This window comes from Anolis carolinensis, chromosome 2 (genome assembly GCF_035594765.1).
Source record: "Anolis carolinensis isolate JA03-04 chromosome 2, rAnoCar3.1.pri, whole genome shotgun sequence".
NCBI classification, from domain to species: domain Eukaryota; kingdom Metazoa; phylum Chordata; class Lepidosauria; order Squamata; family Dactyloidae; genus Anolis; species Anolis carolinensis.
The window spans coordinates 81,501,299-81,521,180 of NC_085842.1; the positions used below are offsets into that span (position 1 = coordinate 81,501,299).

At 41.4% G+C, this 19,882-nt stretch overlaps 1 protein-coding gene across 3 annotated transcripts in view; it reads left to right on the forward strand.

Moving 5' to 3' along the window:
- Positions 1-8,407: 8,407 nt before the first annotated feature.
- Positions 8,408-19,882, forward strand: part of dcaf1 (DDB1 and CUL4 associated factor 1) — a 65,840-nt gene continuing 54,365 nt past the window's right edge. Inside the window, exon 1 of one of the 3 annotated variants that reach the window (XM_008105076.3) lies at positions 8,408-8,564. The gene's annotated coding sequence lies outside the window, so the exon portion shown is untranslated. The remainder of the gene's footprint in view (positions 8,565-19,882) is intronic. The other 2 variants (XM_008105077.3, XM_008105078.3) reach the window with 2 other exon arrangements.

Genomic DNA, 19,882 nt, shown 5'->3' on the forward strand with positions numbered 1-19,882 from the left:
AGGATTGTCCCTGCCTCCCGCGCCCTAACCCCGCCTCCCGAGCCGGGTGGCCAAGCTTCCTACGGTGGGAGGCATAATGTTATAATGACAGATCCTAAGCTATCCTAAAGACTTATTTATGAGACACAGTAAAATGATTACAGTGTTAAGCTTCAAACTACCCTCTGTCTTGAATAAAACCCAGTGCTAGGCACACATGAAGCAATGTGTCCCACTGCATTCAGAGGGATGTCAATTCTACAGCAAGGGCTTCAGAGAACATCTGCCTATGGATCTGTGGAAGTATCTAATTAGCCATGATGTTTGCCTGCTTTTTGACAAACAACAACTAAGCAAAAAAAATTTTTTTATCTTGACAAGCAATTTATTATGCTGATTTAAATCAAAAATTGTGTGTGTGTACACAAGAAACAACATCTAATAATCCAGGATAAAGAAAATCCAACAAATGCTATGGTCAGTGAAAGACAAGAGGGATCCTCTCTCCTCTGCAGGAGTCTATCGGATACCATGCAGCTGTGGACAAATCTACATAGGGACCACCAAACGCAGCGCCCAAACAAGAGACAAAGAACAAAGTCTCAGAGCACTGCAGACTAATTCAACCAGAGAAATCAGCCATAGCAGAGCACTTGATGAACCAGCCTGGACACAGGATATTATTTGAGAACACAGAAATGCTGGACAACAACTATCATGTCAAACTACACAGAGAAGTCATTGAAATCCACAAACATGTGGACAACTTCAACAGAAAGGAGGAAACCATGAAAATGAACAAATCTGGCTACTAGTATTAAAAAACTCTAAAATCAAAACAGTAGATGGGAACCAACACTCTGAAGGAAGAGGAGCCCCAAGGACGGCTATTGACTGAACAAAGGATCCCCCCAGGCAAGAGACAAAAACCTTTCCAATGCTAATTAGGGTGATTAACTGAAACATTAATGCTGGCTTCCCAATGACAAAGGACTCTTGCCACACCCTGGACTCTCCACAGATATATATTTTTTCCTTTCCTAGTTTATCCATACCTCACAACCTCTAAGGATGCCTGCGATAGATGTGGGCGAAACGTCAGGAGAGAATACTTCTGGAACATGGTCACACAGCCCGAAAGACATACAACAATCCTGCAATCCAGGATACCTTGCTATTAAGAGACAATCCCTACCATGCCTAGTCTGCATTGCAATTGGTTGTTTTATGCTTTCAATTTTTTCTGATTGGTGGCAGCCCTAAGTTAAACCTATCACAGATGATTTTTTTTTGGGAGGGTGGGGGAACAAAATTTAATTAAGAGAGGGTTTGCTGCTGTGGTTTGCTGAAGATCACCAAGTCGTTTTGAGTGGCTGGGCAGGATTCAAACTCAGTGCAACACTCAAACCCACTAAACAAGGACCTCCTGGTAAAGCAAGGGAAGAAGGCCAAACAACCAGGAGAGATTTTCAGCAGCTTGAATAATTACATTTCCACAAGTGTGGTCAGGATAGCTGATAAATATTCTAATATGATATAACTATGCATTGCCATGTTTTGAAGATAAGCCTTGCTATATTGGCAATCTCTGTCTTTAAAAAGAGACAAAGATATACAGAGTATAAATGTCATGTAAAACCAAAGCATTACACATCGTTTGCTCTTAGCAGTAGGGCCTTATTTCACCTTGTGGGGTAATAATGTGTTTACATTGATGCTCCCATATGATTTCATGACAGACGCATCTGTTAAAAATCTAATTGTATGAAAATTGTATGTTAGGTTAACAATGTTTTCAGAGGGTTTGATATAGAGTGACATGGGTTGTCCTATGTCTGCGCTCTTAACATCCCTTTTAAAAATGAGGCCATAATTCAGAATTAAAGAACCTGTGGCCCTTGAGTGTTGCTAGATTTTAACTCTTAATATTCCACACTATTGCTCATGCTTGTTGGGGCTGATGGGAGTTGGAGTCCATTAACATAAGGAGGGCCAAAGGCTCTCCTTATTATTTGCAAGACTAACAACAAGAAGGCTACACTAGTTTCAACTGCAGGTCAGGAGTACAGTAGAGTCTCACTTATCTAACATTCGCTTATCCAACGTTCTGGATTATCCAACGCAGTTTGCCTCGTGCCCTGATCCACAGCTGTTTCTCTAGACAGCAAGGATTGACTTTTTTATGGATTTAATTTCCAACAATTTTGCTACTGTAAGTTCATTTTATGCAATTCTATCTTTATTTGTAGTCAATTTGTTAATAGTCAATGTTTTTTAAGACAATGTTTTCAATATATTGCAATGTTTTGGTACTAAATTCATAAATACAGTAACGTTACTGTTTTTTGGACTCCTTTTTCTGTCAATTTGTTGTAAAATGTGATGTTTTTGGTGCTTAATTTGTAAAATCATAACGTAATTTGATGTTTAATAGGCTTTTCCTTAATCCCTCCTTATTATCCAACATTTTCGCTTATCCAATGTTCTGCCGGCCCGTTTATGTTGGATAAGTGAGACTCTACTGTACTTATAGCAGCAGCTACATCACATAATGGCTTACTCTTGCAGCTAAAACTAAAAAGACGTTCTTCTGTGTGATAATTTTATCAGATTAGATGACAAAATGGCATTATGGAATGCAGAAAAGAACTGCAACCAATCTGATCATGAGCAGGAATGACACGTAAGTGTCTGTGGAAAGTAAGTGAAGTTTTACAACTCTGTTCACACTATTACTTTCCATGAAGATTAAACTGTAGAAGGCCTCATCCCCTTTGACACTGCATTTGCCATAGTTTGAGTGCCATTGCAACAGCTATTAAAAGATAGCATACTGAAATTAGTGCCGTAGTTACTCAGTAAGTGTTATAAAGAGAGAAGAACTCAAGTGAGAACTACCAAAAAATGTGAGTAGATCAATAGGTACCACTCCAGCGGGAAGGTAATGGTGCTCCATGCAGTCATGCTGGCCACATGACTTGGAGATATCTATGGGCAACACCGGCTCTTTGGCTTAGAAATGGAGATGAGCACTTAACGTCAGGGGAAACCTTTACCCTTTACCTTAATTATATAAGATTTGTAAATTAGGAGTAACTTCATTTTGAAAATTTTTATAGAAATTTGTAGTAAGCCCGTTGGGTCCTGGTGATGAATTAAGGTTTACGTTTTTAATTACCTCCTTTATTTCATTGCTAGTTATGTTTGAATCCAATGCTGCTCGAGAGAGAGGGTCTAATTTTTTGTTAAGTAATCCTTCCAAACTCACTGCATCCTTATTCATATAAAGCTTTTCGTAATAATTTGCCATTGTTTCCTTTAGGTCTTCCTCCCTTGTTTTCATTTGACCATTCTTGTCTTTCAATTTGATTATCTTTGCTTTCCCTTGTTTCTTTTTTAGAAGACTTGCTAACTTCTTTCTGTTATTGAGTTTATCTGAAAGTCATTCTTGACCCAGATATATTTCTTTGTGACTTTAATTTCTTCAAAGTTTTCTAGGTTTTTTTGTCTCTATTTATTTCTCTTTTCCCCCACTGTTTGGTCTTTTTGAAATGCTTGGAATGCTTCTTCTTCAAGTCTCAGTTTTCTTGATATTTCTTTTCCTTTTTTGTTTATGCCTTTCTCAATTGTTATACATACCCTGTTTCCCCTAAAATAAGACATCCCCAAAAAGTAAGACCTAGTAGAGGTTTTGCTGAATTGCTAAATATAAGGCCTCCCCCCAAAGTAAGACCCAGCAAAGGTTTTGTTTGGAAGCATGCCCGGCACTCACCAAACAAAACACCATAGCATGCAGGACTGGTAAATGTACATACCAGTTGTATATGAAAATAATTGTAGTAACAAGAAATTCTTGACAGAAGTCACAGTTTGTCTGGTTTGGTTATGTTGGTTTGTGATGACAACTACTGTACAGTATAGAATAAATGTTCATTTTTTTGTTCAACAATAAATGTGAATTCTTCTTCATGGAAAAATAAGACATCCCCTGAAAATAAGACCTAGCGCATCTTTGGGAGCAAAAAATAATATAAGACACTGTCTTATTTTCGGGGAAATACGGTATTTATCTAATTACTGCCTTGTAGGCATCCCAAAATATGCATTCTTTCATTCCAGGGGTTCTATTTAGGTTAAAATATTAATAATTTGGTATTTTATCTCTTTTCTATCTTCATCTTTATAGGCAACGTTTGAATTAAATCACCACTTTTCACTATGTTTTTGATATAATTTCCCAATTTTAAATAGAGAGGTGCATGGTCTCCTGGCCATTGTTTACCCACAAATAGTTCTTTTATTGGCATTACATTATTAATCCCTACTAGAAAGTAATCTATAGTGGGGAATGTTGAATGTCTATGTGAGAAGAAAGTGGGAATATCCGTTCTTTCCCCTATTCTATTATTAGCCTTTATTAGGTTCCACTTTTTAAAATGTATTTTGCAATTTGCTCCTGTAATGTAAATGTATGTTCATTTGCTTTTTTTTTTGTACAATTATAAGTTCAGGTCCCCTCCTACTATTATATCTCCCAATGCTTGTTTCTTTATTTTTGAGCAGATTTTGTTTATGAATTCAACTGGTCTCTGATTTGGGGCATACACACTTGCTATGGATACCTGGGTGTTGTTTATTTTGCCTATTATCATTATAAATCTACCTTCAGTGTCTTTAATTCCCTTTTCTAACTCAAAAGATTGTCCTTTATGAGTATGGCCACCCCTCTAGATTTACTTATACCCCTCAATTTGAACTGTAGTTCCCAGTTTCTATCATTCATCAATTTTGATTTATCCTTTTTTTGTGTGTTTCCTGTAATAACACAAAATTTACTTGATTTTCCTTTAACAATTTGGACAGTTTGTGTCTCTTAACTGGTGTTGAAAGACCATTTGTATTTACTGACATAACAATTACCGTGTATACTCGAGTATAAGCCGACCCGAATATAAGTCGAGGCACCTAATTTTACCACAAAAAAACCTGAGAAAACATTGACTCCAGTATAACCCGAGGGTGGTAAATTTCAGAAATAAAAATAGATACCAATAAAATTACATTAATTGAGGCATCAGTAGATTAAATGTTTTTGAATATTTACATAAAGCTCAAATTTAAGATAAGACTGTCCAACTCTGATCAAATTATTATTCTCATCTTCTTCAATGTAAATGTGCTTATGTATCCTTTTAATAATAATAGAGTAAAATAATACATGTAATAATAATAATAAATACAGGAAAATAATACAAGTAATAATAAATAGAGTAAAATAATAAATGCAATAATAATAATATCAGAGTGAAATAATAAATATATTAATAATATTAATAGAATAAAATAAATGTAATAGTAGCAACAATAATAGAGAAAAATAATAAATGTAATAATACCAATAATAATAGAGAAAAATAATAAATGTACTATATATTCTTGAGTATAAGCTGACCCAAATATAAGCCAAACAGGACCCTTACCCGAGTATAAGCTGAGGGGGGCTTTTTCAGTCTTAAAAAAGGGGCTGAAAAACAAGGCTTATACTCGAGTATATACAGTAGTTCATCCATCATATTTGATTTGTTCTTTTAGCGGTCTCCTCATGATTTTGTTAATCAATTCTCCTTCTCTATTCTTAACTGTTCCCTCCCGATCCTCCCATCCCTCCCATTTAACCCACACACCCCATACCTTCCACCACCCCTTCTCCATCTGGCTTCTGATTCCCACCCCTGTACTAAGGGAAGAATGACTGAGTGAATTCTACCTTCATCCAGATGACTCACTGCAAATGAGCTTCCCTGTCCCCCTTTCCTGTCCTCCATTTAGATCCCCCCCAAAACCAAATTAATTGTAATAGATTATATTAATTGGCATTCTGCCATTAAGTGTCAATCAGTTATCAAATAATCCCGATGTAGAGTCCAATAGGCCTCATGTGAAGCCTTCCCTCACCAGAATCACTGGCTTTAGTATCAAAGTTTCCTCCCATCTGACAGGAGGGTATTCATATTCTACTAACACCGCTGGCAGACTTTATAATTTGAAGTATATCTAGTTAATCTAATTATCTACACCGTTTGTGATTCATTATTTAGCCTGTATTTTATACAATTGTCTTTGTGAAAATGTTGTAATTCAGTTCTTCTAAGTGTCTATATAGATTGTAGTTTATACACGCTGTCTTTAGACAGAAGTAATCAGTTCTTAGTTGGGGTGGGAACACAGGACAAGCTCCATTATTCCTTCAGGAAGATGTCACAATCACCCATGACCATCCCTTTCCTTGTCACAAGAAACCCTTACACCTAACAATAATCTCATTTCTGGCCAGCAGGAAAGATCATGGAGTCACAAAGCACCTTGCCTTTGTCTCTTCCCGAGAATCCATCCAGGTGTGACAAAACTCATTGTCACCCATTGTTTTGCTGGCTTGGTCCCATTGTCTCATCCGGCCTGGCAGGATTATCACCATTATCACTCTTTAACCTGAACCCTGCCTACATTCCTTGCCCCAATGTCCTCATTGAAGGCAGGAAGACCCAGGAAGCAGCCACAAGCTTCAAACTGAGCAATGATAGTTTATTAAAGTTCCTGCCAGACAAAAAGTCCAATCAGGTGGATGGTGTGCCTCCTCCAATCAGCCCACAGACAGTATCCAGCACCAACTTGCACAAGTCAGTGCTCGGAGTGGCAAAATTGTATTGCTTGAATAGCTGTCAAACCTCTATAAATGTCTCTGCATGTATCCATTGCTTTTATGGCTAATTCAAGAGCCGGACTCTCTTGGCACCCAAGTTGATCAAGTAAATAAAGCCTCTGATCTTTACCTTCATTCTATGGGATTTGAAAATTTGGAGGCTAGGCACACCAGGAACCTGAAACTGTGGTTTAGCAGAACAGAAATCACATATAATTTAGACTTGATTGGTTGCATGCTGCAAGTCGTTTCTGGTTGATCCACTGTTCGGATATCAGCCAGCATGCCAACGCCTTCAATCGAGAAATAGTTTTCTATTTTGTGGAATCAAAATAAGGAATAAGGGAGACTCTATTGTAATGCCAAATTTTTTGCAGGGTGTTTTTAAATACATTACAACTGTACCCTCGGTTCACTTCTGACACATAAATAAATAAATTTAGACATGATTCCTATCTTCAAAATATCCTGTTACGTATATGCAAATATTCCAAAATAAAAAAAAAACCACCAAAATATTTCTCCTTCCAAACATTTCTGATAAGGCAATTGAAAACCTGCATTATGGATTGGTATTAATGCTTGTAATTGAAGACTATCTCACAGTATGCATTGCAAACTACATGGATCATAACTTTACAATTAGAAGAACACTCCTTCCAAAAGCAGGCCTGGGCAAACTTGGGCCCTCTGGGTGTTTTGGACTTCAACTCCCAGCATTCCTAACAGCCTCAGGCTCTTTCCTTTTTCCCCTCAGCTGCTTAAGCTTAAGCGCCTGAGGGGGAAAAAGAAAGGGCCTGAGGCTGCCAGGAATGGTGGGAATAATAAATGTTGGAGGTGTAAGGATCAAGTAGGGTCGTATTATCATATGTGGTGGAATTGTAAGGAAATAAAAAATATTGGAAAATAATTAATGTCGATGCAGGAAAATATTAAAAATAAATCTGGAATGCAAACCGGACCTATTATTTACTGGGATTATATAATACACATGAAAATGAGAGAGGAGCAAAATTGAAGAATAAAGAGAATACAGAAAAAATCTATACATACAGCAGCGAGATTAGTAATTGCTAAACATTGGAAAGGTACAGTTATTCCCACTAAAGAAATGTTGTTAGAAAAAATGATGGACATCAAAAACATGGACAAGTTAACATATTTGATCAAAAAATATACGGGAAGAGCCATGAAGAAAACGGACTGATCGAATCTCCAAGAGTACATAGAAGAATTAAGAAAATAATTTGAACAAATGAAATATGTGGAAGATAGAAGAGCGTAAGTCTACCCCCCTACCCCGGGCTAGGGTGCCTTTCCCATCCCAACCCATCTTTTCCTAAGATTTTCCCTACCCCAAACTTCCCCCTCCCATACCCCATAAGAGACTACTATCCTCACCCACCGCACCTATTCCTCTAGATCCTTCACCTTCACACCTCCACGCCCCTTTCCCCTTTCTTTCCCTTAGATTTAAATAAAAATCATTTTGGAAAAAAAAAAAGGAATGGTGGGAATTGAACTCTAAAACACCCGGAGGGCCCAAGTTTGCCCACGCCTGTCCCAAAACATCCATAAGAGTCCTTTGGAACGCGAGAGGACTACAACTCCCGAAAAGCTTTGCGGGAAAGAGGAGAAGGCGGCAGCGATGGTAGCGAAGGCGGTCCAGGCAGCAACCTTGGCGCATGCGCACTGACCCCGGACTACAATTCCCTGCTGCCCTGCCGGCGCGGTGGGGGCGACGGCGCTGGCGGCCGGTGACGCGCCAAGTGTGTGCCCGCCATAGCGAGAGCGGCCGCCGGGCGACGGTGCGTGGGGCCGGGAGGAAGGCTGAGGAGGAGGCCGAGAGAGGACGACGAGGCGGCGGCGGCGAAGGGCCAGGCAGGTGAGGGCCGCGAGGGAAGGAGGGGGAGGGGGGGAGGAGGCGCCAGGCCAAAGAGTTGAGGCCGGTGACAGGCGGAAGGAGGCCGGCTGCTGGCCATGGGCGCCCATGTGTTCCTCAGCCCGCCTCCTCCGGCTTGTAATGGGGCATGTGAGCCCTGGCCGCGATCCAGGGCTCGTTCACACGGGGTTGAGCCTTTCTCTCCCCTCTCTCGCTTGGCTCGGGCACCATAATCGGTCTCCATGAAACACGCGTGGAAGAGGAAGCCGGTCTCCCTCGATGGTCCTCTCTCTTTCTCTTGCCCGCCTCCTTCCTCTCTCCGCCCCTAAAAGGCCTCAGAGGGAGGTCAGAGGGCGACCCGCCTGGGGCAAAACGGGTTCTTACTCTTCCCCCTCTCCCGCTCCTCGAACCATAGTTGGAAAGGACCCAGTCCAGCCCCCTGCTATGCAGGAACACACACTCAAAGCACCCCCAACAGATGGCCATCCAGCCTCAGATTAAACACCTCCAGAGACGGAGACTCCACTACACTCTGAGGCAGCACATCCCACTGCCTAACAGCTCTGCCTCTTACCATCAGGAAGTTTTTTCCTAATGTTTAGGTGGAATCTCTTTCTCCTGCGGTTTGAATCCATTGCTCCTTCTCCTAGCTTCTTGTTTTTTTTTTTTTATGCCAGCATGATTTGACCTCTCTGTCTTATCCCAGCTCTCTCCCCTCCAGATCTTTGGCTTTTGTTTGTAGGGGAGGGATAGAATAATAGAATCCTAGACTTTGAAGAGACCTCATGGGCCATCCAGTCCAACCCCTTGCCAAGAAACAGGGAAATTGCATTCAAAGCACCCTGACAGATGGCCATCCAGCCTCTGCTTAAAAACCTCCAACGAAGGAGCTCCCACCACACTCTGGGGAAAAGAGTTCCACTGCTGAACAGCTCTCACAGTGAGGAAGTTCTTCCTAATGTTCAGGTGGAATCTCCTTTCCTGTAATTTGAAGCCTTTGTATAAATATGTGAGGGGAAGTCATGGGGAGGAGGGAGCAAGCCCAGGGCAGCAGAAAACAAACTTGCTCCCTCCTCCCCATGACTTCCCCTCACATATTTATACATGGCTAACATGTCTCCTCTCAGGCATCTTTTCTGTAGGCTAAACATGCCAGGCACTTTAATCTGCTCCCCATAGGGCTTGTTATCCAGACCTTTGATCATTTTAGTCTCCCTCTTCTAGAAACATTCCATCCTGTAAACATCTCCCTTCAATTGTGGTGCCCAGAATTGGACACAGTATTCCAGGTGTGGTTTGATCAAGGCAGAATAGAAGTGTAGCATGACTTCCCTGGATCTAGACATTAGACTCCTATTTATGCAGGCCAAAATCCCATGCCTTTTTTGCCATCACATCATATTGTTGGCTCATGTTTATCTTGTTGTCCACGAGGACTCCCAAGATCTTTTTCACACGTACTACTGTCGAGCCAGGTGCCCCCCCCCCCCCCATTCTGTATCGTTGCATTTCATTTTTTCTACCTAAGTGGAGTATTTTCCATTTGTCCCCATTGAACTTCAGTTTGTTAGTTTTGGCCCATCCTCCTTCTTGAACCATAGTTACAAAGGACCCCAAGGGCCACCCAGTCCAGCCTCGTTCTGCAGGATCACACACTCAAGACACCCCCAACAAGCCTCTGATTAAAAACCTCCAGAGAAGGAGACTTATCTACACACTGAGACAGCATATCCCACTGCCTAATAGCTCTTACTATAAGGAAGTTTTTTCCCCTAATGTTTAGGTGGAATCTCTTTTCCTGAAGTTTGAATCCATTACTCCTTCTCCTTTCCAGTTTCTCCTAGCTTCTTGTCTTTTCTGATGCCAGCATGATTTGACCTCTCTGTGTTACCCTAGCTCTCTCCCCTCCATATCTTTGGCTTCTGTTTGCAGGGATGGGAGGATGAAGCCCTAGGATCAGCTTCCTGGGGAGATTTAACTGCCTGAAGCCACTTGTCTCTCTCTTTTTTGCACGTGATCCAGGAATAGGAGGGATTAATGTGGAGTAAGGTATTGCCCCAGCCCCAAATCGTGTTTGGGTCCATATGCACTTTAGAGTTAAAGAAGCTTGACACTTTTTGAACTGCCATGGCTCAGTGCTATGGAATAATGGAAGCTGTAGTTTTGCAAGGTCTTTAGGCTTTTCTGCCCCACAAAATTACAAACCCCAGGATTTCACAGCATCAAGCCATGGCAATTAAAGTGGTGTCAAACTGCATTCATTCTACAGTGTAAATGTACCCTTGAATACCCAAATTGGGCCCTGAAAGGTAACCATATGGTGATATCTGTGTCCATGAGGGACATGATTTTCCCTTGCCAGTGGACTGCCATTTTCCACCTTTCCATCCAATAAAGGTGAAAACTTGGATTGTCTTTAGGTCTTCTATTTCTAGTTTCAACATAACAAATAATTTCAGAAAAAGACTGCTCGTCCCATACATTCTGTTTTCACTTTGTATTGGCAAATGTGTGTGCTGCACTTGTAGAAGTTACGTATTATTTTCTCCATGGAATATGATTACTTATCATTCTTATTACCACAAGCATGTTTGAAAACACAGGTTTTTTTAAAAAACAACAACAACAACAACTTGGCATTTTACTAAATGTCCTTTGACCAGTAGCTGGCCAATTGGAGTGCTCGTAGTGTTGGTCCTCCATTTTGCATGTGGCAGGGCTCAGACTGCATTGTAATAGGTGGTCTGTGGTTTGCTCTTCTCCACACTCGCATGTTGTGGACTCCACTTCGTAGCCCCATTTCTTAGGGTTGGCTCTGCATCTCGTGATGCCAGAGCACATTCTGTTCCAAGTCACCCAGTCTTCTGTGTGCCCAGGAGACAGTCTCTCATCTGGTTTCAGCCACTGATTGAGATTCTGGGTTTTAGCCTGCCACTTTTGGACTCTCACTTCCTGAGGTGTTCCTGCGAGTATCTCTGTAGATCTCAGAAAACTATTTTTTGATTTAAGGCGTTGGTGTGCTGGCTGATACCCAAACGGGATGGGCCGGAGATGTCAATGCCTTGGTCCTTTCATTGCTGGCTGCTACTTCCCAGCGGATGTCAGGTGATGCAATGCCGGTTAAACAGTATAATTTCTCCAGTGGTGTGGGGCGTAGACATCCTTTGATGATGCAGCATGTCCCACTGGAGTGAATAGCATGCAGTAGTTTGTACAGGAGAAGAGGTATATCTGGACATCACATTTTGGGGCAGTATATGTGACCACATCTGACACCTTCTCTGTTGTCTTATGATTTTTTGTTCTTTGGATTTCCCCCTTACCTGTATCCTGAATTGCAGCTCTTTGGCTTTGTCCCACAGAACTCAATGAAAACTATGAAAAGGCAAATGACCGCCTACATTGACAGTCTCACTTTCAATTCTTTTAGGTTTGGGCAGTGAAGAGGACACGAGACACAAATTTCCTCATTGCTTTCACACCATACATGCCAAGGGTGACCAAGGGCACATCTGCAGTATAGAAGTAATGCAGTTTGACAATACTTTTAATGCAGTTTGACACTGCTTAATGGCTGTGTCAAACTGCATTAATTCTGCATTAATATAGATGGGTTTTGGGTCAGGCTTTACATTTCCCCACATAAATGTATGGCAGCCTTCAATATACAAAGCATATCTGACTATTTTAATTCTCTTGTTTGTCAGGTGGTGTATCTAAATCATCCAGTGTTAGGAACGAGTAAGGAAATGAAGAAGTTGTGTGGATGGATAGCTGTAAGTTGTGGGAAAGAATGGCTGATTCTTTCAATAGGAGATGCAGGCTTTTTGAAAATGCTCCCCTCCCCCCAGTGTTACTGATTTGGGCCAGTCCAGTTTGCCCCTTGCTGACATCTGCTGTTAAAGTAAAACAGAAGAGATCCTAGTCATCTCATGATTGCTTCTCATCGACACCTCTGGGAATCAAACTCAAGGTTCCCATTTTACCACTCTTGAAGGCCCCCCAGGTGACCCTTGGAAGACTCTTGATCCTCCCCAGAAAAAAAATCCGACTGAATTTTCATCTGTATAAGAATGTGGTAGTTGGAGGAGAATTGCCCTCCCTTTATGTTCCCAAACCGCAGAAAAGTTGTAAAGAATTGCCACTTCTAGGCTGAAACCAGAACTGGAATTGCTGTGATGTCATGCCTGGTTGTGTTGCAACTGATGATTTGGCTGGGGAACAGAGGAGTGAACAGTCCCCTCTCCCCTGGTAGTTGTCTACTTCTGCTGTAAAACATTTGGGGTGTTTTAAAGATAGAGTCAGAGATATATGCTATAGAAACAGGTTGCCCTGTTCAGTTGAGAGTTTAATTCTCCAAGGTCTGCTTCTTCCCACACTTTCCTAGACTGACATTTATTTTTTGAAAAGGAAGCTTTGACTGCTTGAAATTAATTTCTATCCCTCAGTGTTTGCAATGTCACCTTGTTAGGTCTCATAAATTGAGTCTTCCTCAGTCCATTTCTGCAACTGAGAAATGTATAATTAAGGGCATTTCTGTAACATTGAAACCTTGGACTTGGTATGGAAAAACTTGCTGGACCATGTTCACAAATTAGCAAAACACATGAGCTGCTTCAGGCAAAACATGGTCTTGGCTTATGATTAAAGCTTTGGTTTTAGGAGTGAGGCCTTGATAATTCTATTATTTGCTGCCTTAAACAGGTGTTTGCTAGGATTTTGTCAAAGTTATTTACGAAAATATTCTATAATGCTTTTAAACTGCACTTCATGTGAACAATGTATTGTGAACAATGCAACTAGTTCAATCATTCGCCTAAGTTGTAGGTCTTGCTTGTCCACTGAAAATTTGTTTGTCATTAATTATAAAAAAAAACCATCTCCGGTTCTTGGAGAGCAGGTGAATTGGGGAATGAATTGTCACTTTTATAAAACATACCTTTGCAGAGCTCAGAAGCAATGTTACAGAGTTTATAGTGCTTACAATCTTTCTCAGTCACTGTTCATGTCTGTTCCTTTCCTTTGCTTTAAAAATTAGTAATGAAGATTGTTGGAGTTGTGTGTGTTTCTCCTGGGTTATATATTCTTCTTATTTTATCTGGCTTTTCTGATCTCTTGCTAGCATGTTCACAGCCATATTCTGACTTTTTGTTTATTATGGTAGGTGAAGTGTAAAAAGAGACATAGGGAAAAGCTTTAAGAAAATTCCCACCTGGATATAGAATGTCAGTTGTATACATTACATTGGGTATTTTGCACCACTGTGCAGAAAAGTACTGGATTTTTTTCAATCATATGAAACAACAAACAAAGTTTTTGATTTTTCCAATCTGTTCCAATCATAGGAACAGCTATGTGGAGATGCTATTTTATATCAGTGTTATTCATCTTGCCTTGTATTTAATATCACCTAACTTTGGCAGCTGCTGAAGCCAGATCAGCTTGGTAAGTGCTTGAGAGAAATAAGAAATTACTGTATACATTGTCTCTATAAATACATCAAAGCATGAATATACTTATTGAATATGAAAAGGGAAGTGATTGGCTATTAAGTCATTGACTATTTTAAAACAGTAAAAAGACACTTTAAAAGTAGATCTCAAAGGTTATTTACTTTACTGAATGTTGTAGTCTCACTTTCTGTGTTTGTAATTTTTTTTTGTAAGTTCTGAGTAGATTTGGGAAAGTGGCCAGTGGGCTTGTGATTTGCCAAGTGAACACATACTGTATGTCACCACAGTCAGGATTTCTTGGATACCTAGAAGACTAGGAAAATATTATTGGATGTTGCCTGAATTCAGACAACAGTCTATCTCATTCTATCAAAATAATGATTTTCCATCTTTCCATAAAATGCTTCTGGTATACGCACACAGTCAGACACAGACACACATATATCTAAAATTTAAAATTTTAGTATTGTTCATGCCATTTAACAAAAACCGATATATATTTTACAAAACATACTAAATCAGCCCAGATACTCCACCCCACCCTGTGAAGCTAAGTTTTCTGTATGCCAAAAGGTATACAGTATAGACTAACTTTTTCTGATATCACAGTGTTGAATTGTAAGGAAGCTAATTTGTTCATGTTATGGAAAATCTATAAAATCAATTCGTTAATTGTTAATTAGTCAATTTCTTCTTTAAATTAAGAAAATTAAAATGTTAAAATTAGGAAATAACAATCTTCAGCTCGCCAATTACCTCAGTCTCTCAAAAGGTGAAGTAGTAAAACAATATTAAAAAGTAATGACCGTAGAGTTAAATACTTAAGAGAGAAAAAATAAAAACAGTCTTTCAAAAAAAAAAAGGATAAATCATTTGGTTTATCAAAAAGTTATTTCCAAGCTTGGGGATGGTGTCTCATTATTTAGGTTTTTCATTTGGAACAGTTCTGTCATGTGTTACCATCCACTGTACTCCAGGCAGAATGCAGGAGAGTCAGCAGAATCTAAGTTGATCAATGAAACTGGGGAATGTGTTGGAACCCCCCCCCTCCCCCCAATGAATGCAGTATGATTGCTATGTTTGGAACCAATTGAGGCATCTGAACACTTTTCAAAGATAGTCTCACACAAAGTCCATTACTATAATCTACCGTAGTGTAACTACAGTATAAATGATTGTGGCAAAATCTGGTTTTTTTCCATAAAAGAATGCATTTACTATGTCAGCATGAGCTGCTGAAAAAGACTCCCTCATCATTGCCAATTTCTGGAACAGCTTTGAAATCAAAGGTGTACTTGCAGAAACGGTGTTCCTATTTCTTGTGCTTATACAGTAGAGCACTGGTTATCCGAGATAAAGGGGCGGGCCCCATCTCGGATAACTGAACGGCTTGGATAGGGCGAGGTCTCTCTGAGGGATGTCCCTCCGCAAGGCCTTGCCCCATGGGGAGCGCCTCGCTAATGCTCCTGGCTAGGCCGCACTTCCTGAGGTCGCTCAGAGCACCACTCCAGCTGCCTATCAGTCCGAGGCAGGGAGGCTGCCATGGTTCCCAGGATGTGCCTGGGTTGCAGATACCTCCATGCCTCTCTCTCACACAGACACAGACACACATGATTATCGGGCAGACGGTTCTGGGGAAGGCGAGAGGAAGGCCTGGGGCCTACTCCGCCTCGGAGGTGGCCAAACTGGGGGGTCGAGCTCAGTCGTGGCTTCTCCCCCCCCCCCTTCCCTCTTTCCTCCTGTCGAGGCACCTCACCTTTTCTGCGTCCCTGGGGCATCGACGCTGCCTGTTGCGGAGCCTCACATCACTTTCTTTCTTTCTTTCATCACTAGGCAAGGCCTCGCCCCTTGGGAAGCGCCTTGCCATCGCTGCTAGGCAGAAGCTATCGCGGGGCGCTTACTCCTCCCGCTCCTTCTCTCGAACTCAGGAGAGGGAAGGACACCCCCGGCGGCGCCTCAGATAATACAGAGCCTCGCTTAACCGGAACTCGGTTAACCTGGGCTCTACTGTACTTCCAACTTTGTTCTCTCAGTCTCCAAGACGCTACAAGAGTGTTTTGCATGTTATTGTTGATGATGAAATCCAGTGCCTAACCTATAGGACAATTTTGAGTCCTTTTCCCCTAATACTTGTTGTCATCTGCTTGAAGTTGAACTGTTGAGCGCTTTGGAAAATCCTATTTGGGAAAATTATGAAGATCGCCTCTTTCATCTATCTTAATTTAATCATATTTGTTAGGAAGTAAGATCCATTATTTTCACTGTAGCTTGCTTGCAAATATACGTGCTTAGGACTGCAAACTTTATGAGCAAATACCTTTCCTTCATTACTATTTAGTATCATTGCATTTCCCAGTTTCCAAGGTAAGCAGCTAAGGCTCAAAGTGTTTTAGTAAGGATTAGAAATATTATTTGCTTTTTGATGTCCTGAATCCTGATCTCCTTTGTCCCAGTCTAGACATGTGGTCTCTGGTTTGTTCATTCAGAGTCTGAAGGAGTAAGCTTGCTAGTGATAGTTTCATAGTTTGATATAGGTACTTGAAGCATATATGTAAGGACTGCTGCTCAATAGCAAGAGTACAGGCAGCCCCCAAGTTACGAACAAGATAGGTTCTGTAGGTCTTAAGCTGAATTTGTATGTAAGTCAGATCAAGTACTTTTTAATGTGTTACTTCAGCCAAATATATACACGGTATATATTAGTTGTGGATAGCATAGGGAAGGGTTAACACCGCTATGGTGTTTATTTTGTTGTCTGTGCCCCTATTCTGAAGATTTCACTTCACTCTTGGTCCCTGTGATAATTGGATTTTGAACATTTTGGCTTGTTGTGGAAACAAGGACTGGTGAAAAGCTTCAGTGGAGACAGCTCTCTCCCATGATAACCCTAACAGGAGTGAATTTCTCTTTTTAGGGATCGATTTCTCTAAATTCCTGTTGTTTCACCTCTGTTCTTAACTATGAGTCATTTGTAAGCCAAATGTTTGTAACCTAGGGACTGCCTGTACAAGCAAAAGCTCCGAAATTTAATTCCTGGCTGGGAATGATTCCTGCCTGAGGTCCTGGAATCTCACTGCCATTTATGATAGATGCTGCTGAATTAGATGTTCAATATTCCAACTCAGTATAAAGCTAATTCTGCGTTCCTCCTGAAGTAACAGGTCTGATGTTTCACTTTTCATAATTTCCTTCATTGTTTGTTCTCTGTTTAAAACACCGGTAAAGCAATTCTTTTGCTTTACATATTTTTTTCTATACTTTCATGCTCAAAGACTATGTTTTCTGTCAATATTTTTGGCTACAGCAGGCACTTTAGACACCAGACATCTGGTATATATTTTTCCAAAAATGCCATAGATAATTGCTGCGAAGTCAGTTTTCATGGGTGGTGACTCTATGAATAAGAGATTTTAATGGAACCTGTGATTAACTGCCCTGCTCAGGTCTTGCAGATTCAGAGTTGCTATTTCTTTCACTTCGTCTATATGCCTTTAATAAGTTATTTCTCTATTCCTACTGCTGCCCACTTCCCCAAGCTTTCGCTTTTTTTCTAATGAGCACTCAAAGTACAATGGCCTTGGTTTGTTCATTTGACTTCTAGGGAGAGTTCAAACTTGATTTGCCCATTTATTTGCTTTTTTAGTGACCTGTGATATCTAAAGCACTCTCCTTCAGCTCAACATTTCTATTGAATTGATTCTTTTATTGCCAGCTTTTTTTGCTGAGCAGCTTTCAGAACAAAACATAGAAATTGGAAATATTATGACATAGACCAGTGGTTCTCAAACTGGGCTCCTCCAGATGTTTTGGACTTTGGCTCCCAAAATTCCTAACATCTGGTAAGCTGGCTGGGATTTCTGAGAGCTAAAGTTCAAAACACCTGGAGGAGCACAGTTTGAGAATCACTGCCATAGACAATCATGACTTGCAATCAGGGGGTACAAATGGGGGAAAGACCCAAGAAATTGCTGTGGAAGATAGGTGGGCTGGACTGGCAAAATAAAAGCTGTTTATTGCCATTCGTTTTTGAGAGCTGTCCATTCCTTTCTCTTATATTTTCAGTCTACATGCATCTGCATGAGGACTCTGCAAGTAGACCAGTAGGAAACTAGATCATATTTATGGAATTAGTTCCAGAGTAATATAGACTAATGCTGTACTGAGTTTGAAATTGATACTTACTGATTATTTGTTGGTTATATAAATTGTATGGTAGTTTGTCAGAAGATATCAATTAAAGCAGTGATTCCCAAAGTGGGCGCTACTGCCCCCCAGTGGGCACTGGAGCGATCCAGGGGGGCGGTGATGGCACCTATTAGGACACGGGGGTGGGGCCAGAAGAGGCATGGGGCCTCTTCCCAAGTGCTGGAGACAGGGCTGGGCCTCTCTACCTCTCCTGTGAGGCCTTTTTTGACTAAAGGGTAGGGCTGGGGTGGGGGGTGGGGGCCTCTTCCCAAGAGTGTGAGACAGGGCTGAACCTCTGTATACCTCCCCTGAGGCGCTTGTTAGAACACGGGGGTGGGGTACAGAGGTTCAGCCCCATCAGGCACTTGGGAAGAGGCTCCGCCCCTCCTCTAGCCCTGCCTCCTCTGTCCTGGCAGGCGCTGCAGGACAGGGATAGAAGCTCAACCCTGCCTCAGAGCTTGTAACTCCACCATCCCAGTCCTGGCCGCCCATTTGTGGCTCTACCCACCTCCCCTCACAGCCCTGCATCTTGGACTAGGGGAGAGGCTCAGCCCCGCCCTCTTGAGCAGGAGCCATGCCCACCCCTCTAAGTCACGCCCCCCTTTCCAGGGGGCGCTGTCATATTTTTTCTGGAAAGGGGGCGGCAGGCCAAATAAGTTTGGGAACCACTGAATTAAAGTATACAAACATTTAATGAACATTGTTATTTGGTCAAAAATTTGAGTAAAAATTCTCTGCTTGAGAAATTGTAAGACTAGTTCACCATTTTACAATATGCTTCCCTCCCCCCTTTCTCCTGGGTAATTTATTTCTATCTTAGAGCAGTTGACCAAAACCAGAATCATGCTGGGACTTGGCTGCCTTTGCAATGACACCTTTTCCCTCTGCAGCTCTAGAGGGGTTTTCTTCCCTGAGGAGTTGCATCTGCATCAGACCTGCACAGCTTGGCGGTAGTAAGGGGCCAAAATGAAATAGACTAAACTTCTTCGGGCTGCAGATAGGTTTTTAGCACATCACTCAGGGTTTGCGAGAGGACGCCTTTTCCTCAGAGCAAGCAGCCAAGCTCAACGCTCTCAATTTCCACACGTATCCTCAATGTGGTGGTGAATTGCAGTCCTTTTTTGAGGGAAGGAAGAAGCACCTTAGCTCTTGCCTCCCCTGCTCTTCCTTTCTCTTTGCTTCTGTGTTGCCTCTTTTGTCTACTTCTCCTATGGAGGGGAAAATCACCAATTCTGCATAGTTCATGTCCCTCATTTGTGAGAGAAAAAGTTAGTTTCACTGTGAAGACCCCACAACTTCATGGTGAACCTATGTTTCTCCCTCACAAGAGTTGATGGTTTTTCACACCGAAGGAGGACGAGACAACTGAGGCAACCCAGAGGCAAAGGAAAAGGAAAAGTGGCGTAGTCAGGTTTTCCTTCACAAGGGAACGGTGTGGAGTTTTGCCACTGGATGAGAAGGAAATGACAGAGGCAAAGAGAAAGGAAGAGGCAAGAACCAATGCCCTTTTTCTTTACTGCCTCCTTCTCTCCCTAAAACAGCCAATCTAATGTTAAATTTCAACATAACCTGGAGCTCCAGATTCCAGCCTCCCTGAATAATGGTCCAATGCCCCTTAAAATTTCATCCCCTTTCCCCACTACTCCAACCCAAGTTCAGCAACCTCCTCAGGCCACGTTTCCA